General features: G+C 48.9%; 1 protein-coding gene across 15 annotated transcripts in view; it reads left to right on the plus strand.

The window, feature by feature from the left end:
- Window positions 1-14,484, plus strand: part of PAX2 (paired box 2) — an 89,943-nt gene that overhangs the window by 49,969 nt on the left and 25,490 nt on the right. The window lies entirely within an intron of this gene.

The following is a 14,484-nucleotide window of genomic DNA, read 5'->3' on the forward strand; positions in this document are numbered from 1 at the left end:
GAAAAATTTAGGCCAGGCACAGCCCAGGGGCAGCTCTTGGCAAGGTGAAAGAAAATTGCATATTCAATCTCCATCCATGAATCTCCCTCTCTGCTGCCCGCCTCCTGCTTGAAAACAATGAAGGCTTTTTCCCAACGCTGGGCAGGGCCTCGGTATCAGCCTCACTTTAACTTCAGGGTCATTAATTCCCTGATTATTGAAGGAGAAGAGAGGGTTGCAGCATCGTCAATTCCAAAGGCACACCCCTCCATGTGATCAGGGCCTGGGTGGGGTGGGGTTAGGGTGGTGAGCCAGGGTGAGGTGAGGTGTTGTTTCAGAAGAGCACAGGGGTGGGAGGGAGGCAGTGGGGAGCCAACTGGACTGGGGGGGTACAAGAAGCCAGGAGGAGGGGAGAAGAAGGCAGTCATTACTGCATACCTCTGTTGTGTTGTTATTGCAAATTAAAAGTAGCATGTTCCACTCCGCAGCTATCTTTGGGGAGGGAGGGGCACCGAGGGAGGTGGGGGATCTTATCATTGCTTCTTCAGCAGACCAGCCGTGGTGTCACCGTGTGAGGTGACATTTGAATTTACAATTCCGCTGAGAAAAGCCATTAATTCACAAATTAACATTTCTCCCTCTCCCTCTCTCTTTAACACTCTCTCCCTCTCTCACATGGATGTGCAAGCAATTGAAAAGACAAAGGAAATAGCCTTAAGGAAGAGACTTTACTGCTAGTCTGTCTGTGCTGAGATTGCTCCCCCTGCTTCCAGATAGATAAACCAATTACCTGAGCCACTCTGCTCCTGGCCGCCCGCGATCACCTCCTTTTGTAGGCCGCCTCCATGGCTGGATTACCCTCGGTGTATCTCATTAATGTAAACCAGGCATGCCCTGGTCACCGGCTCCCTTCCCCGCTGTCTTTCTGGAGGGGCAGTGGGAGGAGTGCTGGTGTCAGAAAAGGCAGGCGAGGAGGACCCCAGGAGAGAGGAGAGACTGCCCCTGGCCAGATGCCAGGCTCTGGTTCTTTGGGTGTCCATGGCCTGGACCTGCAGTCCTGTTGAGGGGGTCAGCAGGTGAGTTCTCTGTGGCAGGTTTGCATGGGTGGACATTTAGAGGCAGAGGCAGGAATCAGTTCTCTGGGGCCCACAGGGCCAGTTCTCTCTGACCTTTTGGTCCAGAGGCCAGGGGCTGGCGAAAGCAGAGAGGGATCTGAGTGCTCCCTTCATGAAAAGATCTTAGGATGTTTTGCGGAGTCTGCAGAGCTGAGAGGGCCTAGACAGCAAGGTGAGGTTGCACTATGTTGGGTAAACAAAAGGAGGTTGCACTGATTCCTTAACCTAAACTCGGTACTTGGGCGCAGTTATGTCTTTTTGCCATGAAACCCTTAAAATCACAGCCAAACCCAGCCATCCAGCTCCTTCTTAGAGAAGACCCCCCAGGAGCATGGACCCACGGGTTGTGGGCTCTCACACCTCTGAAGTGAGCTTACATCGTGGGCGTGGCAGGGCCTTTTTGGCTTTTCCTCTCCTCCAGGCCCCGACAAGGCAGTGCAGGAAGACACTAGATTGGCAGAGGGAAGTCAAGCAGAGCTTGAGTTTCTGTAAGGAAAATGCTTCTGTGGATCATTGCTGGAATGATAGGATTTCACACACACTGCCTGCTACCTAGCACAGGTCACAGACTCTGAGCCCCCAGGAGCCAGGTCCTCTGAAAGTTCAGAAACCAGATCTCCATAGAGGGAATCACCCGTCCAGACAGGTACCTGACCTTACCTTGCGTGAACAAAGCTCAGCCTATGTTCATTTTCCAACAAATATTCAAAACCTGGCTGCTGTCCATCCAGCCCAAGAGCGAACTAAGGTCCAAAGGTCAGCATTCGCTAAGACACACCCCCCCCCCAAAATCCACTTCTGAACACACATTCATTGTTATGATTATATCTTGCTAGTAACCTTGGAGATTAGACCGTTCATACCTGAGGGGGGAATTTTTCTATAGTAGTTGGATCACATATTTTAGCTAAACTCTCAGGGCAATGTTGGCTACGAGCCTGTTGAACACCAACCACGTCATTATACAGGGGTAGGTTTAAAGGTTTTATTAAGACCTTTGCCTTGGGCCCTGTGTACACCTGAACATACCTTTTTCAGTAGGGAGGAACCAGGGTTTAGCCATGACTGTGTGTAGCTGACGTAGGTGCATGAATTTGTACATAAATACCTGCGATTATACCAGCGAATGCAGCTGAGTCATTAACCACCTTAGTTTCCCAGCCAGTTCATGCTGCTGTGGATGAAGAGTTACATTTCGTTGTTTGAGGAAGTATGTTAAGGTTTAGCACAAAAGCATGTATTTTTTTTCGGTAGAGTGCCAAAAAAGTCAGAATGGATGGGTTGACCCCACTCCCCAGGAGAGAATGCACAGACTCGCATTGGAGGGGCTGTGTGCAACCCTCCACCACTGGAAACTGGGGTGGCAGGAGTGCAGTACGGGCACTGGGCAGAGGCCTTGGGTCCTCCCACCCCCACGTCTGTGTATGCACACCCACCTTGTCAGAATGTCTTCACCCCCTTGTCTTCACTCGGCAACTCCCTTCAAGCCCTGCAGGTAGGCATTGTCCTCCTTCCCCCATGGGCAAGGGCACCAAGCAAGAATTCCGCTGCCTCAGCTCTGCCCTTCTCCCTCAGGCAGGGCCATGGAGGGAAGAGCTGGGCACTGAGGCTGCTCCTCAGGCCCTTCTGCAGGAAGGCTTGCCTCCTCCAGGCACCATCTCCTCTGCAGGCCCACGGGCAGATGAGAAGGGAAGGGTCCTAGAGGATCGTTCAGAAAAAGGGTCAGGGAAAAGGCATCCTGGGAGACCCAGCCCTGCCGCCTGCAAGAGGAATGGGTCCCAGTAAACTCCCAACCATGGGTGTCTGCACCAGAGGGGCGCTGGGGCCCAGGGAAGCCTCCCCCCCACCTCCACCCTGCCATCACTTGCCTTCCTCAGGGCCCTGGTGGCCAGTAGGGGTCTCCGGGACCCTCCCCATTCTGCCAGGAGGGTTGGGGGAGGGCTGAGAGACTGATCACGAGCCTCAGAGCAGAGTTGCTGCAGAGCCAGTAATTCAAACCATCCTGACCCTTCGGTGAACCCAAACCTGCTGACCTTGACAGCCCTAGACAAGGGAGGCCTCACAGACCTCAACCTGCGTGGAGGCCTCGCCTTCTCTCCCTCCCTGCCTCGGAGCCTGTGGCCCAGCCTTCAGGTGGCTCCTCATTTGGCCGTCCCAGCGAAATGTCAGCATCCCTTCCTCCCCTGGGGTGCCTGCCCGCTTGCCTCAAAGCACCCTTTGTGCTCATTTCCACTGGAGACAGGCGTGTGGGCATCTCACAGGGACTCTCTGGGGCTAGGCTGAGGCTTTCTCCTTCAGAGAGAGCTTTTACAACATGCATGCTTGTCCTCCTGCCCAGACTTCAGCTTTTTCAGGAGCATTAGCCACATTGTGTGTGTGTGTGCGCGCGCGTGTGTGTGTGGTCTGGGTGCACACAGAGGTAGAGGAAAAATGTGATCGAGACAGAACAGACAAGGGGAGGAAAGAAAAGCTGGAGGAAAGCAGCCCCAGGAACCTGCATTAAAGTAAATGCAGTTTATGAAGTTTATGCTTTCCTCCTGGGGAGAGCTGGAGTTTGTCCAACAGCCTCTCCAAGTCTGCCAGACAGCTCCCAAAGCAGAAAGTGCAGGCAGGAGTGCGAGCAAGCCAGCGACAGAGGCAAGATGCACAGACTCTATTCTCCCTCTCTCTCTCTGGCTCTCACAGATCCCTCTCAGCCCCAGCAGACGGCAGAGCCTGCGATGAGGGATGCGGATAAGTGTTTGGTAGGAGGGTCCCTGGGAGCTTCCCTGCCCTCTTACTTCCCCACCCCCATCTCCATCACTTATACAGTGTGGACCACTGGGGCAACCAGCTTATGGAAGCAGCTCTGGGAGAAGGGCAGTGTGGGTGATCTTGAGGTCCTGGGAAGAAAAGGGACCAAAAAGTGGTCTCCCAGGAACCTGCCTGTATTTTGGATACTGGCGATCCATTTTTCTTTGGCAACTTGGTCTAGACCAATGCAATACCTTGCGGCTACTGAAGACAGCTCTGAAGGAGAAACTTAAGAATCTCTTAAGGAGAAACAATCAGAGACAGTATTTTTTCTGGGAATTCAAAGGAAATAAATGGTTGACCAGGTAGGCTATAAGAGTGCTCAGAGGGACTTACAAGCAAGCTGGAATCACTTTCTAGACTCTTCATCATGTGCACAAGCACATGGGTTCATGTGTGTGTTCACTAATAATATGTAAGTAGGCCAGAATCCTTAGCTTTAGAGGAAAGGGGAGTGTGAAGAAAAATGACTGGAAAGGGAACTATATAGCAAAGGCCTTAGCTCTGGCTGGGGAGAGGTGGAGGGGACAGAGGGCAACCTCCAGTCTCTTGTCCCTGTGCTTCCTTGACATGCCTGGGCTGAGAATGGGCAGGAGGAGAAGCCTACTTCCTGGGAGCTCCATGTCCCTACTCAAGTTCTTCCAGGAGCTGGGACAGAGAAAGACAACAGAGATGGGGTCATCTGAAGGCAGGAAGTCAAGGAGGAGGGGGTACAAGGGAAGGGGAAGGGTGGCTAGAAATCGCTGATTGAGGAGGATGCTCTGGGAAGCCAGGAGACCTGCCCAGGGATGGCTTTTGCCCTTTCTCTCCTCTTTTCTCCCCTTCTCCCTCCCTTCCCATCCTCATCCCTCCCCTCTTGCCTCCGCACATCTTTATTGGTTCTGGTAATAGCGTTGATTTGCATGTCAGGCAAAGCCTTGCTACACACACAAAAAGAAAACCCCAGCCGTGGCGGTGTGGCAGTGTCAGCTCTCGTTGTTGTTCGACAGTGTAAAATTAAATTAATAAAGCCCCCAACACAGGAAAACATAACAGGAAATTAATGGCCTTTACTGTCGCTCTGATGCAGTCATTTGCAACCCTGCTTTCCGCACCAAAGACTTCATAAATGCAAGCAGTTTCTCTAAACAAGCATACTTAGAGCGGCCTGGTATGTAATTTTTCGCCTTGCTTGTGTCCTTTGAGCTAACAAAGCCCCCTTCCCTTCTGGCTCCAGAGAGGTTTCTAACTGATTCTGGCCGCAGCTGGAGCCCGGCCCCAGGCAGAAGGCCCCAGCCCTCCAGAGAGCCCAAACAGGACTGAAGGAGGCCTCAGGTCCCACCCAGACAGAACCCCAGCCAGCCCTCCTTCCCTGCCAGCGGCCAGTGAGCCCAGAGCCCCAGCCTCTGCCCACAGCCAGCAGGAAGGCACAGCACATACTCTTGGCCAGGAACGTTGATCACTCTGGGGAATTCACCCAAATCCACCCAAAACTCACCCCTCCTCTTCCTCTCTGCAGCTGTTCTCTCTTCCACTACCTGTTTGCTCCCCTTCTCCCACCTGCTCACCCTCCTGCTTCTTCACTGGAGGTCACACACACCATGCTGGCAGTGTGTTGGCAGCGGGAGCCTGTGCACTTCTTTTCTCCAAACTGGAGGCTAACTTCTTCAAAACAGGAAAAGTAACTGTACCGGTATCATTCTCTGGGGTTCTAGGTCTCCTCCATATATCCCCGTACTCCCTAAATGATCATTCAGTCCATCCCTCTGTCCACAGACATATTTCCCACAAACAGTTTCAGAGAACGGAGAGTCTGTGGGATACTGAGAAAGCTTTCACTGACCTCTTTGGGGATTTCTATGGGCAGAAGTTCCCACTGTGTTGGGATGTTTAAGAGAAGCAAATATCCAAGATGTGTACCTCATAGCACTCACAGTCTTTGGGGAGGCAAGGCTTGCCTAGATCAGACGATAAGCTGTTAATTCAATGCTGAGCCACGCGGCTGAGCTTTCAGTAGGAATCCAGGCAAGTGGCTAGAAGAGCAGGCAGGAAATGGAACTTGAAGCTGGAAATGGCTGAAATATGGAGAGGCTGTCCCTAGGGCTGTCTCCACCATGGAGGGAGGCCAGTGGCTGGGCTGAGAGTGGTGACAAGGAGGAGTCAGATTCTTAAAGGTCATCTGGTCTTATCTGCCGTGCACATAAAACTCTCCACAGCAGCAGTTCTTCCTGACAGGTCACGGCCCCTGCCTGGACCCAAGACCCAGATGGACAGTTGTCACTGGTAGCGACATGGCCTTTGTACTGAGTCAGTGTGGTGGTAAGGGGAGAGCATGGGACTTGGATCTTGATGTCTGGATGTGGGCTTCATCTCTGCTTCTTGCTTGCTCTGGGACCTTTGGCTGGTTACATAATCTCTCTGCATCTGTTTCTTCATTTTTAGAACAGATAATAGAATGGAGGACAAGATCTCCATGCGACAGTCCTTCTCTCTCCCCCTCCTCTCTCCCTTCCATTCATTCCATCTGGTTTAATGAGCATCTGAAAAGACACTGGGCTGAGCCCTGGGTGGATTTCAATTTCTCACGTGGTGTGGTCCCTGCGCTTAAGGGAGGTCCTTCACCATCCTGGTTACCCATCTCTGAATTCATTCTTGACCGTTAAAGTCCCTCTTAAATGAACACTGAACTCTAGAGACAGTCTAGCCAAAGCCAAGTACAGTAGAACCCTTGCCATTGTCCATCTGGAGAGTCTACATCCATAATGTAGCCTAAGATTACATTCGATTTTTTAGCAGCCGTGTCAGACTGAAGCTCATATTGAGTTCGTGGTCAACTAAAACCTCGAGATCTTTTTCACATCAATTGCTATCAAGCCAGGTCTACCCCATTCTGCACTTGTGTAATTGATTTTTTAAAAACCTAAACATAGGGCATTCCATTTATCCCTGTTGAATTTCATCTTGTTGGTTTGGGCTCTTAATTTCACCCGAATAAGATCTTAAGGATGTCTTCTATGTCATCATCCAAGTAGCTTTTTTTTTTAAGTTATTTTCCTTTAAAATAAAGGAAAGCCACAAAGCACACCAGTGGAGCTGTCCCTCCTGGCTGCTTTAGGAACTATTGAGCCCAACAACCGTCAGCCATTTCGCTGTTCTTCATCTTGTTCATAAAGTTAGAAAGATTTTCTGTGAAATGTTAACATTTACTATATCTGCAGTGTTTTCTCAATCAGTTAAAAAAATCCAGTATAAGTTGATGAGCAGATTGAATGTCTGCTATGGATAAAGCATAACAGAACTGACTTAACAAAGGTAAACAGGAAGGATGCTGTCCTTGACCTAAAAAACCTTCTAGCCTAGTAGGTAGATAGATAGATAGTGCACACCATTATACAAGCAGATTGTGATAGATCTATGATCAAAGTATAAAGTGCGAATGATAAATGTCAAGAAAGAGGGAGTCAGTAGCGTCTCACCAGGGCAATGGAGGAAGTCTTGGTTGGGCTGGCATTTGACCTAAATAATGATAACTAGTTAGGGTGCTACAACCTACTCTTGGTGAGTGTATGCAGTCTCCATGGTATCCCTCTTTTCTAATGCCCACAGATTAACTGCATGATATGCTGTGTGTGCTGTGCTAAGTCGCTTCAGTCATGTCTGACTTCTTGATACCCTATGGACCTTAGCCCACCAGGCTCCTCTGTCCATGGGATTCTCCAGGCAAGAATACTGGGAGTAGGTTGCCGTGCCCTCCTCCAGGGGATCTTCCCAACCCAGGGATTGAACCCGTGACTCTTACGTCTCCTGCATCGGTAGGCAGGTTCTTTACCACTAGTGCCACCTGGGAAGCCCCTGCATGATAATTTATTCTAAAGATTTCCAGACCCTAATGGTAAATGTGTTAGAGTGTTGTTTGCATAAGCTTACCTTTCCCCCTTTTTTGCTATGGCATTGATATTGTCACTGCCTTGCCCTTTCATTGTGGCTGCTCAAGGATTTTCAACAAAAAATTTAGGATCCTGTCCACCTCACCCCACCACCCTGCCCCACCTGAGGTCCTGATATTTGAGTTATTTGAGCCTGGGAGAGGTAACCCAGTTGAAATGGTTACGAGTTACCCACCTGGCTCCCACCTGACTAGGCGTCTCCTGCTGGTCTCATTTTGAGGATTCTTTTCTTTGATGGAGAAGACAAAGTCAAGCCAGGGGTTGAGAAGTTCTGCCTTCTCTTTCATTTCTCTCAGAATTACCTCCTTTCCTGAGCACTGAGCCTAAGCCTGCCTTCCTTTTTGTTCTTTCTCCAAACATGGTTGCCTAGGCCCTTTTTGTTGTTTCAGCTTGTTCTGAGCTTTTATCTTCCTGACAGGCTCCTGCTACTCTCCTATCTGTCCCTGGTTAGGGTCCCCTCCTCCCTCCTGTCCTTTATAAGAAAAAAAAAAAAAACTTGTCTGATACTAAGTATAATGTATGCTCATTGTAAAAATATTCAGAAGATACAGTAATTTTTTAAAAAAATTACCCATAATCACATCACCAAGAGATAACAACTGTTAGAATTTTGGCATATTCTTTACAGTCTTTTTGTCTCCTGTGTGTATATAATTCGTTATATTACATATAATTATATATATTAATATATATGTATACTTTTTATCAAAATTGGAATGATCCTGTATATACAGCTTACAACTCACTTTTTTTACTTAACATTATATAGGACCATTTTCACATATCATTAAATATTCTTTGAAAACATGATTTTTTTAATGGTTGCATAATCTTCCACTGTTCCGTGTACATGTCCTTTTAAAATCTAGGCTCATCATATTTTAAAGGTCATTCGTGTGCAGCAACAATGATTTCCCTTAAACGCCCTCTCTTCCCACCCCTCCCCCACTCCCACTGTCTTTACTTTGTCAGGTTGATTATTTGAGCTTGTGGCAGTGGAATTTCATTTTTAGAGCATCCTGTCCTCATGGAATTATATTCCCCTCTAGAATCTCTTGCTGTGGGTGCACACAGCCATTCTTTCCCGCAAGGCGTAGCAGTTTGCTCTCCTCGAGTTGGATTCTGCCCGAGTCCTCTTCTTTTGCCACTGTCAACTCTAGACATGGTTCTTTTCTTCCCAAATCCCCAGTGCTTCCCTTTTATCAGTTTCCTCTTTCTTGATCAGAATTAAGCAGCCTGGAATACTGGGAAAGGGCATAAGACTAAGAGCTTTCGTTTCTATCCTAAGGATAACTAGCTGTGTGACATGCGGAAATCACTCAACCTTTCTGAGCCTCTTTTTTTTTTTTTTTAATCTATAAGAAGCCATCAGATTAAATTATCTCCATGATACTTTCTAGCTATAAAATGTGATAACACTGAATTCAGAGTAACAAAGTCCTATGCTCCTTCTAAAGGTAAACTGTAAGGCAAGTAAAGAAAGAATCAATCTTTGCTTTTGGAATTCTATACTACAAAGCAGCCAACATTCTTTTATCAGCTACTATGTGTCAGGCTCTGGGCTAGATTTACAAAAATGAAAAAAGATGGGTTCCTGGCTTTAAAATAGTCACAGTTTAGTGAAGAAAACAAACATCAAAAAAAAAAAAAAACCTTAAGTACATATGGATTCTAAATTTGACTCTGCCACTTACTGTCTGGAACGAGTGCTTTGGAGCAAGTTACCCAACCTCGCTAGCTCTCAGTTTCTCCAGGTTATGAGCTCAGCTGCCAGAGGCATGTCGCCTGGGTTGCTTCTGCCTCCTCCTTCACTAGTTAGCTGTGTAACCTTAGGAAAGTTCCTGAACCTCTGCATTTCCATTTCCTTACCTACAAAATGGAGATAATAATAGAAGCTTCCTGCTTAAGTTCTGGTGAAAATGAAATGAGTTAATATATGTAAACTTCTTAGATGAGTGCCCAATATATAGTAAGCACTTAATGTTAGCTGCTGTTATTGTAAGGATTAAATCATTGGACTATGTTAGGCTTAGTGTCTGGTACCATAATAGGAATTGGATCGATTTTAGTTATTATTATTTCTACAATAGAGGTTTGGATAGATGTTTGTTGGAGAAGTGAATCCTTCTGAGGTAGGTGTTAGCAACCCTCTGGTGTTCATCTGAGGAAACAGTCTAGAAAAGCTCGAGAGACTTGGCCAAGGACATATAGCAGGTAAGGGACAAAACTAGAATTTCAGCCCAGGAGATGTTACTTCTAGTCCAGAATTATGTTAGGACCACAAATGTAGTTCGTGTCCCCAGAGACACATGGGTGTAAATTGGCACAGTAAGACTGAGGTCAGGCAGGCAGGTAGCCACCCCCATCTTCCACCCTGTCCTGAACACATGGAGTGTTGAGAAGCAGAGCCTGGTCACAATTAGCAGGTTTGCCAGGGCTGGAAGGCTGGGCAGAAGCTGGTGTTGCTCAGAGCCAAAGCTTCGGGCCAGGTTTCCAAGGGCTTCTTTATGCTTTCCCCTTGAACTTGGCTTGGGGGGCCTGGCCAGGGCAGTCCCACGGATTGTCTAGTATTAATATAAGGATGAGAGGCCGTGATTCCGGAATGTCATCCCACCTCCCTGGACAGTGTTTATTTACGTCAGCCCCTTCCCAGCATGTGGCGCTCCGCTCTCCTGCTTTCTCCTTCCTTTCTGGTCTCCTGCCCTTCTCTCCTCACCCCCTCATCCCCTTCCTTTTCCTTCCTCCTTCCACTTGCCTCTCCATTCTCTGAATCCCCACTCTTCTCCCAGTCTGGAGAGCAGCCTGGTTCTTCGGCATCTCTGACTTCTCTCCGGGCCCTCCATCAGAGGGGAGGCCAGGGTGGCAGCCCAGACCTCTGGTCCTGGCCGCCGTGGGGGTGGGGCCGGGGCTGCACAGGCGGGCTGCCCTGAATGACAAGCGGGGATATTGATCGCGTTCTGAACTCAGCCCAGCCGATAGAAGGTAATTAATGACTCCATTTGCCTCAGTACCGAGGAGAACAATTGAGTTTGAAACTGCAACAACTGGCAGCTGGGGAGACTGGGGGAGGCCTGGGGGTGAACCCCGCCGAGGAAGAAGGTGGTGTGAGAGGAGCTAAGGCAGAGAGAGTGGGGTAGAGGCCACCAGTCAGAATGGGATGCAGCAAAGAGCCCCCACCTGGACCCAGTACCCCTGATCGCTCCTGCTCCCCAAAGCCCCTAGAGGCCGGGTCCATCACTTAGTGTCCCCACTTCCTCCACATTTTCCTCTTTTCTCCCTGCATCACTTTTCCGGGTCATTTTTAGTCTGCAGGTGAAGTAAGGCTTATTTTCCCTGAGCTTGCTTCTTGTTAGCTGTGTGATCACACACATGTTTTTTACTCTCCTTTAGCTTATTTCTCCATTTGTAACATTGGACTAATGGTATCTCTTCTGCAAGTGTTCTGTGGGGGATTAGGGATAATGTGTGGAAAGCACCTGAAGCCTGCCTCATACACGGTTAGTGCTCAATAAATGGCTGCAATGATGATCTTTGACAAGGAAAGCAAATCTGATAGAGTGGGGAGAGCCTTAGAGTCAGACTTTCCTGAGTTCAAATCCAGCCTTTGGCTACTTTCTAGTTGGGAGATGTTGAACAAATAATTTTTGCCTCTCATCTGAAAAAAATGAGAATAGTGATAGTAAATACTTCATAAAATTGAATGGATTAATCCGTGTATGTGGAAGCCCTGATGTTGTCAGTTTCCCTATAGATGGGTAGACAGGTATATTTGGGTTAATTTGAAATTAATATACTTCTTTGCTATACTTTAAAAGAATTCCTCTCAAATGCCTGATTCCTACTTCCTTGGGTTCAGTGGACAGCCCCTGTTCATTCCACATTGACTTTGATGAACCTTGGTGCTTTCTAACCAAGGAAATGGCATAATTTTATTCTGTGATCAGTGCCTGCCCTCCTCCCGAAGATTCTGAGACCTCACTGGCTAGCCCTATTCATGGTTGGCCAGTCAGAGGGATCTGGCCTGGGACCAGAGGGGCGGGAGGTAGGGCTGTACTCCCAGGCAGCCCAGGAATGGATGGGGAGTGACAAGGCTAAGTGAATGAGATAACACCTTTTTTGTTGAGGAGTAAAAGTCATTTTTATTAATGATTCTCCAAGTGGTATGTGCTTCTTGTACAAAGCCTGGATCATATGGAAAAACTTAGATGAGAGGTGAAGCATTTGCTCATGATCAGGGAGTAATCACTGTTACCCTGTGGGTGGCTCTCCTGGTCAAGGTGATCTTTGGTCTTACAATTCTCTTCTTTTGCATGGAGTTCAGGGCCCCACTGCTGGAGCCCTGCTTGTGGGCTGGACCGGCAGATACTGCTACTCGTTGCTGCTCAGGCCACAACTGTCCACAGGGGCTTTCCGTGTGCCAGGCTCCCTGGTAGAGCCTGGTAGATATGCCCTTGATCTAGCCATTTACCCTCGTTTAACCTGCACTTCAGTTACTTTGAACCTTAGTTTCCTCACCAGTAAAAAGTGAAAGTTGCTCAGTCGTGTCCAACTCTTTGCGACCCCATGGAGTAGCCCACCAGGCTCCTCCTTCCATGGAATTCTCCAGGCAAGAATGCTGGAGTGGATAGACTTTCCCTTCTCCAGAGGATCTTCCAAACCCAGGTCTTCCACATTGCAGGCAGATTCTCTACCATCTGAGCCACCAGTTATAAGGGGCTTATAATCCCTAGCTATCTTAGAGAGTAGTTGCTGCTGCTGCTGCTAAGTCGCTTCAGTCTTGTCCGACCCTGTGCGACCCCATAGACGGCAGCCCACCAGGCTCCCCCGTCCCTGGGATTCTCCAGGCAAGAACACTGGAGTGGGTTACTGTTGCCTTCTCCTAGAGAGTAGTTAGGAAGCCCAAATAACATAAGGTCTACGAAAGCTTTTTGTTAACTGCTAGGCAAATATGAAGCGGTCAGAGAAGACAATACAAGCCTTTGTTCCCTTTGAAAGAATAATCTGCGTCAAAGTTTTAACTCAGCAGTTTGTTTAATTAATTTATTTATATGCTGCCTCATTCTGGAAACGACTTACGGGAGCTCACTCTCCTTCAGATATGCTATGGCTCATGCCAGAGTGGACACGGCACTTGAAATGGGCTCCAGTTCTGAGAGTCCTGCTGCCTCATAGTGTGACCTTGGACTGGTCACCTCCCCTCCCCCACTTCACCGCCCACCCTGCTGGTTTTTATTACCTTAAAATGAGGAGTTTGGACCAAGTGTCCCCTCATCATTCTTCGTACAGTCTGGGCTCAGCAGCTCATAGGCTGTAGCTTCAGTGTAGGGAGGGTGCAAATCAGGAAAGGGGGGATCCTGGGAGGGACACAGCAGCCTGGATGGGGTCAGGGGCCCCTCAGCTGAGTCTCCTGGGTTTGGAACCCGGGCAGCAGAATGAAATGATGTGGAGGGCAGGCTCTGGGTTCAAACAGACCCGAATTCAAATCCCAGCTCATTTACCAGCTGCATGGCCTTGGATAAGCCACTTAACCTCTCTGCCTCGGTTTCCTTTTTTAAAAAGTGTTTTTATTTTTGGCTCTGCTGGGTCTTTGTTGCTGCTGCTTGCAAGCTTTCTCTGATTGTGGTGCATGGGCTTCTCATTGAGCTGGCTTCTCTTGTTGCTGAGCACCAACTCTAGAGTGCAGGCTCAGTAGTTGTGGCTCACAGGCTTAGTCTCCCTGCGGCAAGTGGCATCTTCCTGGACCAGGGATCGAACTCGTGTCCTCTGCATTGGCAGATAGATTCTTCACCACTGGACTACCAGAGAAGTCCCATCCTTATCTTTAAAAGAGGTATCGCAGCATCTACCTTGCAGGTTGTTGGGAGGATTAGATGGTGGGTTGAATGGAACAAGCTCTCGGTGCTGTGAGCTGCTAATGGATGGTGGCTGAGCAGGGACAGCAGAACAGGGCTGAACCCTCCACATACTGAGACCAACAAGTGCAGGGTGTCCCCTCAGGGGAGGGGGCATGGTTACTAAACCTTCAGCAACCACATTTTCCAACTTCAGTCTGAAAGTGGGGCCTAAGAGTGGAAAAGGATATTGGAAATCAGAATTGCTCCAGAAAGCCCAGAACGTGTGGCATCATACTCCTGCCCTCTTCTTGGAGCCCTGGCAAGGCTTGGGCTGGTTTTCCCATCAAGATGAAGGCTGAGGGCCCACTGTGTCACTTAGGGAAGGACTTCTCTGGAACCAGAAATGAGCAGGTAGACCTGCTTTATCCCACACCTTGTGACCAAAGCCGTGGTGTGGGGAGTCCAACGTAAGGGCCATCTCTGGGCCCTGTTCTCAAGCAGCCTCTGCCGGCTGCCTTAGATGACATCTGCAGCTCTGAGGTCAAGTTTCGCTCTTAACTGGGAGCACGGCATGCTCTGTTTCTTGGACAGAGGTACTGTAGGTGGGCAGGAAGGTGTTGGTGTGAGTGGGAAAGGCCTCCATGGACCAGAGTTGATGCTGTTGGAAGTTAACAAGCAGTGGAGCGGGTGAAGAACGTGTGTGTCAGTGCAGGGGCCTGCTGTGGGCTTCTCACATCCTCTGACACCTGGGGCTGCATGGGACTTGCCTGACAAGTGACTGGATGTCCTGGGATGCCAAGTCAACCAGGTGGCTGGTTCAGAGACCTTCTGCCAGGG

This window comes from Ovis canadensis, chromosome 22 (assembly GCF_042477335.2).
Source record: "Ovis canadensis isolate MfBH-ARS-UI-01 breed Bighorn chromosome 22, ARS-UI_OviCan_v2, whole genome shotgun sequence".
Lineage (NCBI taxonomy): Eukaryota > Metazoa > Chordata > Mammalia > Artiodactyla > Bovidae > Ovis > Ovis canadensis.